Source organism: Saimiri boliviensis, chromosome 10 (genome assembly GCF_048565385.1).
Source record: "Saimiri boliviensis isolate mSaiBol1 chromosome 10, mSaiBol1.pri, whole genome shotgun sequence".
NCBI classification, from domain to species: Eukaryota; Metazoa; Chordata; class Mammalia; order Primates; family Cebidae; genus Saimiri; species Saimiri boliviensis.
In genome coordinates, this window is record NC_133458.1 from 122,549,273 (window position 1) to 122,555,664 (window position 6,392).

Consider the following 6,392-nt stretch of genomic DNA (forward strand, 5'->3'; position numbering starts at 1 on the left):
TATCTATTTTTCTTTTGTTATGGAAGTAGTCTAAACTGCTTTAAAATTTTGACTTTACTAGGTCAGCTTCGCTAGTTATAGGTAAGCCACCTATATGTATCTTCAGAGTTTTGTTTGATAGATAATGCATAGGCTTTCCTTAGGCTAGTGTCTTTCTACCTGGTGGCATATTAGAATCATTCGATTCTAATCATCCTCTATAGAAGCTTGAGATGATGTCTGAACCTCACCCCTAACAAAATGGTTTCTTCTTAGAGCACATCATTGATCATGTTTACAAACTTGAACTGCCTCTCCGCTGCCTACTGAATAAGTCCAGATTCCTTACCACATTTAAGACTCTTTCTAATTTGGCTTTAAATTATCTTTACTGCCCTGTCTTGGATCATTTTTCCATGAGCCTTATCTTCTGATTAGGCTTTTGCTATGCTTTTTGATGCTATGCACGCTAGTTAGAATGGTCTTTTCATCCGAACTTTACCTGCGGCTGTCTCGAGAGCTATTTAAGGCAATTTTTAAAGAATGTTTCCATCTTTCTGTGAGGTGAAAAGTATACTTTCTCATGTTCTTAGTACCTTGTACCTAGATCTTACTAATTGTAGTAATCATTCTATTGAATATTAGTAGTTTTGGCCAGGTATAGTGGCTTATGCCTGTAATTCCAGCACTTTGGGAGGACCAAGTGGGAGGATTGTTTGAGCCCAGGAGGTTGAGACCAGCTTGGGCAACATAGGGAGACCCCATCCATCTCTACCAAAAAAATAATTAGCTGGGCATGGTGGCATGTAGTCCCAGCTACTAGGGAGGCTGCGGTGGGAGAATCACTTAACTCTGGAAGGTCAAGGCTACAGTGAGCCTTGATTGTGCCACTGACTCCAGCATGGGTGACAGACTGAGACCGCATCTCTAAAAGATAAAATCAATGAATGTTACTGATCTTCATGCTTTTCTACAAAGATTGTGCCATTGCACTCCAGCATGGGTGACAGACTGAGACCGCGTCTCTAAAAGATAAAATAAATGAATGTTTTTTATCTTCATGCTTTTCTACAAAATGACCAGTGTTAATTTTCTAATTTATGGTTGCATTCCCCTGCAGTGTAGCTCAGCACACTGTATAGTTGGTGAGAAAACTGTTGGATGAAAGCAGATAAATATAAAGCGCTTCGGAAAGTTTGAGAGTCAAATCCAGTATGCCAAATTCTTTATTCTCATTAGTAGTTCTGTTAGTCACCTTTTCGCTTACCTCTGCATCCAGCTTAGTTAGATCTGTCATCTTTTTTTATTTTTTATTTTTAAATATGGAACGCTTCACGAATTTGCGTGTCATCCTTGCGCAGGGGCCATGCTAATCTTCTCTGTATCGTTCCAATTTTAGTATATGTGCTGCCGAAGTGAGCATGATCTGTCATCTTAATACTTCTGCCACTATAATGGCAATATCTTAAACTCCTTTGCCCTATTGTTAAAACGGACAAAATCTGAGCCTCATATGCATTCAACTCTATCTTCCTTGCCTCTTTTTTCTTTTTTCTTTTTTTTTTTTTTGAGGTGTGGTCTTACTCTGTTACCCAGGCTGGAGTGCAGTGGCATGATCTCAGCTCACTGCAACTTTCATCTCCTGGATCAAGCAATTCTCCTGCCCCAGCCTCTACAGTAGCTAGGGTTACAGGTGCCCACCACTACACCCAGCTAATTTTCCTATTTTTAGTAGAGACACGGTCTTACCATGTTGGCCAGGCTGGTCTGAAAACGCATGACCTCAAGTGATCGCCTGCCTCAGCTTCCCAAAGTGCTGGAATTACAGGTGTTACCCCCGCCTCCTGTGCCCAGCCTCTTCCTTACCTTTTTTTATACGTGGATTGCTGAGCCCTGCTACAGAAAACTACATGATGGCAGATTGGTGCCACCATATAATTTGTGATTACCACCTTCAACCAGGGCCTCAACATTAGCAAGTTCGTTCACTCTTCTTAAAGAGAAGAGTGAAACCTCCAGGTTTATTAAATCATCACCATCCCCACTCTTCCTCTATCACATTAGAAATGTAAGCATCTGTATTAAATATTTCATTCTTTACAACGTTAGAAATTTTGCTGATTGCACTGGCTTCCAAACTTTTTTTTTTTTTTTTTTGGTGACAGAGTCTCACTTGTTGCCTAGGCTGGAGTGGCACAATCTCGGCTCGCTGCAGCCTTCACCACCAAGCTTCAAATGATTCTTGCCTCAGCCTCCTGAGTAGCTGGCATTACAGGCATGTGCCACCACACCCAGCTAATTTTTTTTTTTTTTTTTTTTTTTTTTTTTTGGTATTTTTAGTAGAGACAGGTTCTTTCCATATTGCCCAGTCTGCTCTTGAACTCCTGGCCGTCTCAAGTGATCTGCCCACCTTAGCCTCCCAAAGTGCTGGGATTTCAGGCAGGAGCCATCACGCCCAGCCTTAATTTTTAAGCAATTATTCCTAGCTGATTTTTATGCTGCCTGCTTATTTCTTCAATTTCTTTAACCTCTCTAAAGGAAAAACAGCCAAACCATTTTTAAAAAGATCTTTCTCACCTCAACTTTTTCCCTCTTCTCCCCTTCACAAACCTTGTTCCATGCCTTGTCTTCTGATGAACCACATTTTACCACTCAACCCAGGTGAGAGCGGTTTGTGCAACTGTCATTCTGCTGAAATTGGAACATCAATCTTAAGTTCAGAGGCTGCTTGTCTCATTGACACATGATCGTAATGCACACTGAATGCTCAGTGTGAAACACTCTGAACTGGACTTCTGAAGCATGCTTCTCTGGTTTTCTTCCTATCTTGGGGTTTTCTCAGCCTCTTGCTGATCTCACCTCTAACCGTCTCAGATCTTGGTGTTCTCTATTCGCACATGCCCTAGGCAGTCCTGTTCACTTAAGTGACATGTTGATACCCTTCAGCCCAGACCATTACCTGGGAGTCTGCCTTGGATATCCACCTTGGATGTCTCAAGGGTCTCAAATTCAACATGTCTGAAGAACCTCTAGCCTTTGTCTACCCACACCTGCCTGTGGTTCAGGTTCAGTAAGTGGCACCATCCCCCACTGGCTTGCTAAGGTAGAAACTTGAAAGTCAACTTCAACCTCTTCCTCACCTCCATGAATTTTGGCAGTCATAAGGCCTGGTAGCTTGTCAAATCTCTCGAATTCATCGTCACTTCCAACACATTAATCAAGCCCCTATTGTTTGTCACCTGGAGAATTTCATAAATTTCCAAGTGATCTCTTTTTCAAAGTTGACTGCATTATTGAGCTGTAATTCACATTCCATACTTTTCACCTATTTAACAAGTACCATCCATGATCTTTAGAGTATTCAGAAGTGCCCACCTGTCAACCTGTTGTGTAACATTTTCATGACCCCAAAACCCATGCCACTGTCCGTTCCCTCCTCGGATGATCTCTGTAGATGCAGTTCTTTGCTCACGCTTTCTCCAGATGGCAATCAGATTTCTCTCCATAAAATATTATGTCATGCTTTTGTTTAGAACATTTATTACCTTTGAAATAAAATCCAGGTATTTTCTGATTTATAAGGCCTTTTGAATCTGGTTTTTGCTTGCTTTTCTGGACTAATTTCGTTTTCACAATTTATAAAACTGACCAAATTGAATGTTTTAGTTACTTTAATGGGCCTTAACCTATTTTCAAACAGTTTTTTCTGCCTTAAGCACCATTCCCCATGGATTGGTTAAATCTTAGGTAACCATACATCGTAGTTTATGCTTGTTTTCACTATCACTCTCAAAAGTGTGCCTGTTTGGATGGTAAATGGTATGGTAACCCTGGTTAAGTTCAATTTACACTTCATGTGACTTCCTCTAGAGGCTTTAAGAAAAATTATACTACCTTGGTTCCTTTTGTTTAAATTTCAAATGCACCTCATATTACCTAACACCGAACTATTAGTTATTTTGGTTGTCTTCACTGCTGGGAGGACAAGGGCTTGTGTCTGTCCTATCTGTATCTTCAGCACCTAACAGTGTGTGGCACATAACAAGCACAGAACTGCACAAAACCTATGTAAATGAGTGTATAGGTCATGAAGAAAATTTTAATTTCAGTAAAGTCATTCAGGCAACTATTTTGGAATTGTAATTAGTGTTAAATGTCTCTGACACCATGAAGAAAGGATTTATAACCATCAAGTAAATTAGCATTAAAAAAACAAAACCAAACTTCCCAACAGAAAAAAAGGATATAAACAAGTAGAGTTTATCCCATAAATCAAAGATTGCTTTAATATCAGAAAATCACATAATATACCATACTAACAGAATAAAAGGAAAAAAACCCATAGGATTCTGCCAATAGACACTGATATGGTTTGGCTCTGTGTCCCCCAAACCTCATGTGGAATTTTAATCCCGACATGCTAGGGTAGGGAACTGGTGGGAGGTGACTGGATCATGGGGGCAGTTTCCTCCATGCCGTTCTCATAATAGTTCTCGATAGATCTGGTGGTTTAAATGTGTGGCACGTCCCCCTTCACATTTGTGCACACTTCCTCTTTCCTCTCTCCCCTTTCTCCTCTCTGTCTCTTTCTTTCTGTCTCTCTCTCGTTGCTATGTAAGATGTGCCTTGCTTCTCCTTTGCCTTCTGCCATGATTGTAAGTTTCCTGAGGCCTCTCCAGCCACGTCGAACTGTGAGTCAATTAAACCTCTTTTCTTTATAAATTACCAACTCTCAGGTAGTTCTTTATAGCAGTGTGAAAATGGACTAATAGAAAAATTACTGGACAAATTAGAGGACCCATTTATGATAAAATCTCACCAAATTAGGAAGAGACAGTAAATTCCTAAATGTGATAAGGAACATCCATGAAAAATCTACAGCTATTATGTATAATCATGAAAGACGGAACACTTTCCCCCTATCATCAGGAGCTAGACAAAGATGTCTGCTTTCACCACCTCTATTCACAATTGTACTGGAAGTCATAACAGGCAGTAAGACAAGAACAAGAAAAAATTTAACCCTTGTTTCAGGAAAAAGGGCATATGGCTTTGAAGGAGTCTCAAAAAACAAACCAAAAACCCTAGGAATAATAACTTAGCTGGGTTGCAAGATAAAGATCAATATGAGCCAAATTCGGTGGCTCACACCCGTAGTCCCAGCTACTCAGGAGGCTGAGGCTGGGAGGATCACTTAAGCTCTGGAGTTCAAGGCTAGCCTGGGCAACAGAGCAAGACCTTATCTCTTAAAAAACAAACCGATAAACAATTGCAGTGTATGTACTATCAACCATTAAAAAAATTTTTTTGAGACAAAGCCTCACTGTGTTACCGAAGCTGGAGTGCAGTGGTGCCGTCATGGTTCACTGCAGCCTCAACCATCCAGGCTCAATCCTCCTGCCAAAGCCTCCTGAGTACCTGGACTGCAGGCACAAGCTACCATGGCTGGCTAATTTTTGTAGTTCTTGTAGAGGTCGGATTTTGCCATTTTAACCAGGCTGGTCTCAAACTCCTGGCCTCAAGCAGTCTGCCCACTTTTGTCTCCCAAAGTGCTAGGAGTACAGGCACTGTACAAAGTGCTGGGATTATGTTTACTGTGCCCAGCCATAGAAAATTAACAGTGACATCGAGGTCAAGAGATTGAGACCATCCTGGCCCACATGGTGAAACCCTATCTCTACTAAAAAAAACCCCAAAAAACAAAAAACAAAAACCCAGGCATGGTGGCATGCACCTGTAATCCCAGCTACTCTGGAGGCTGAGGAAGGGGAATCACTTGAACCCAGGAGGTAGAGGTTACAGTGAGCTGATGTGGTGCCACTGCACTCCAGCCTGAGTGACAGAGCAAGACTCCATCTCAAAAAAAAGAAATTAACAGTGACGTTAAGGACAATTTAGTAATAGATTTGACAAGTGATGTATAAGAACATAACATTATATGACATTGCTGAGAGAGATTTAAGATCTGAAGAGAGAAATATACCATGTTCATATTTGAAAGTCAATATTGACAAGTTGGTAATTCTCTCCAAATTGGTCTGCAGATTTAATGCAATCCTTATGAAACCACCACTGCGCTTTCGTTTTTCTTTTTTTGTAGAAATAAATGGGCTGATTATAACATTTATGTGGAAAAACAAAATAAACTATTGTCACCTACAGTAGTCAAAACAATTTTTACAAAAAGAACAAAGGAGATTGACTCTAAACTCTTCCAAAGTTTTACTAGAATAAAGATAACATGGTACTGCATAAAGATAGACATAGATCAATGGAATATAACTGAGTCCAGAAAGATCCTCACGAATGTATGTATAGACTCTCTCTCTCATATATATATATATATATATATATATATATATATATATATATATTTTTTTTTTTTTTTTTGAGATGGAGTCTTTCTCTATTAC

General features: G+C 40.0%; 1 non-coding gene across 1 annotated transcript; it reads right to left on the minus strand.

Moving 5' to 3' along the window:
- Nucleotides 1–1,295: 1,295 nt before the first annotated feature.
- LOC120360921 (U6 spliceosomal RNA) lies at nucleotides 1,296–1,402 on the minus strand. The gene has a single exon (XR_005577303.1). It is a non-coding gene; the product is annotated as a U6 spliceosomal RNA (small nuclear RNA).
- Nucleotides 1,403–6,392: the final 4,990 nt, after the last annotated feature.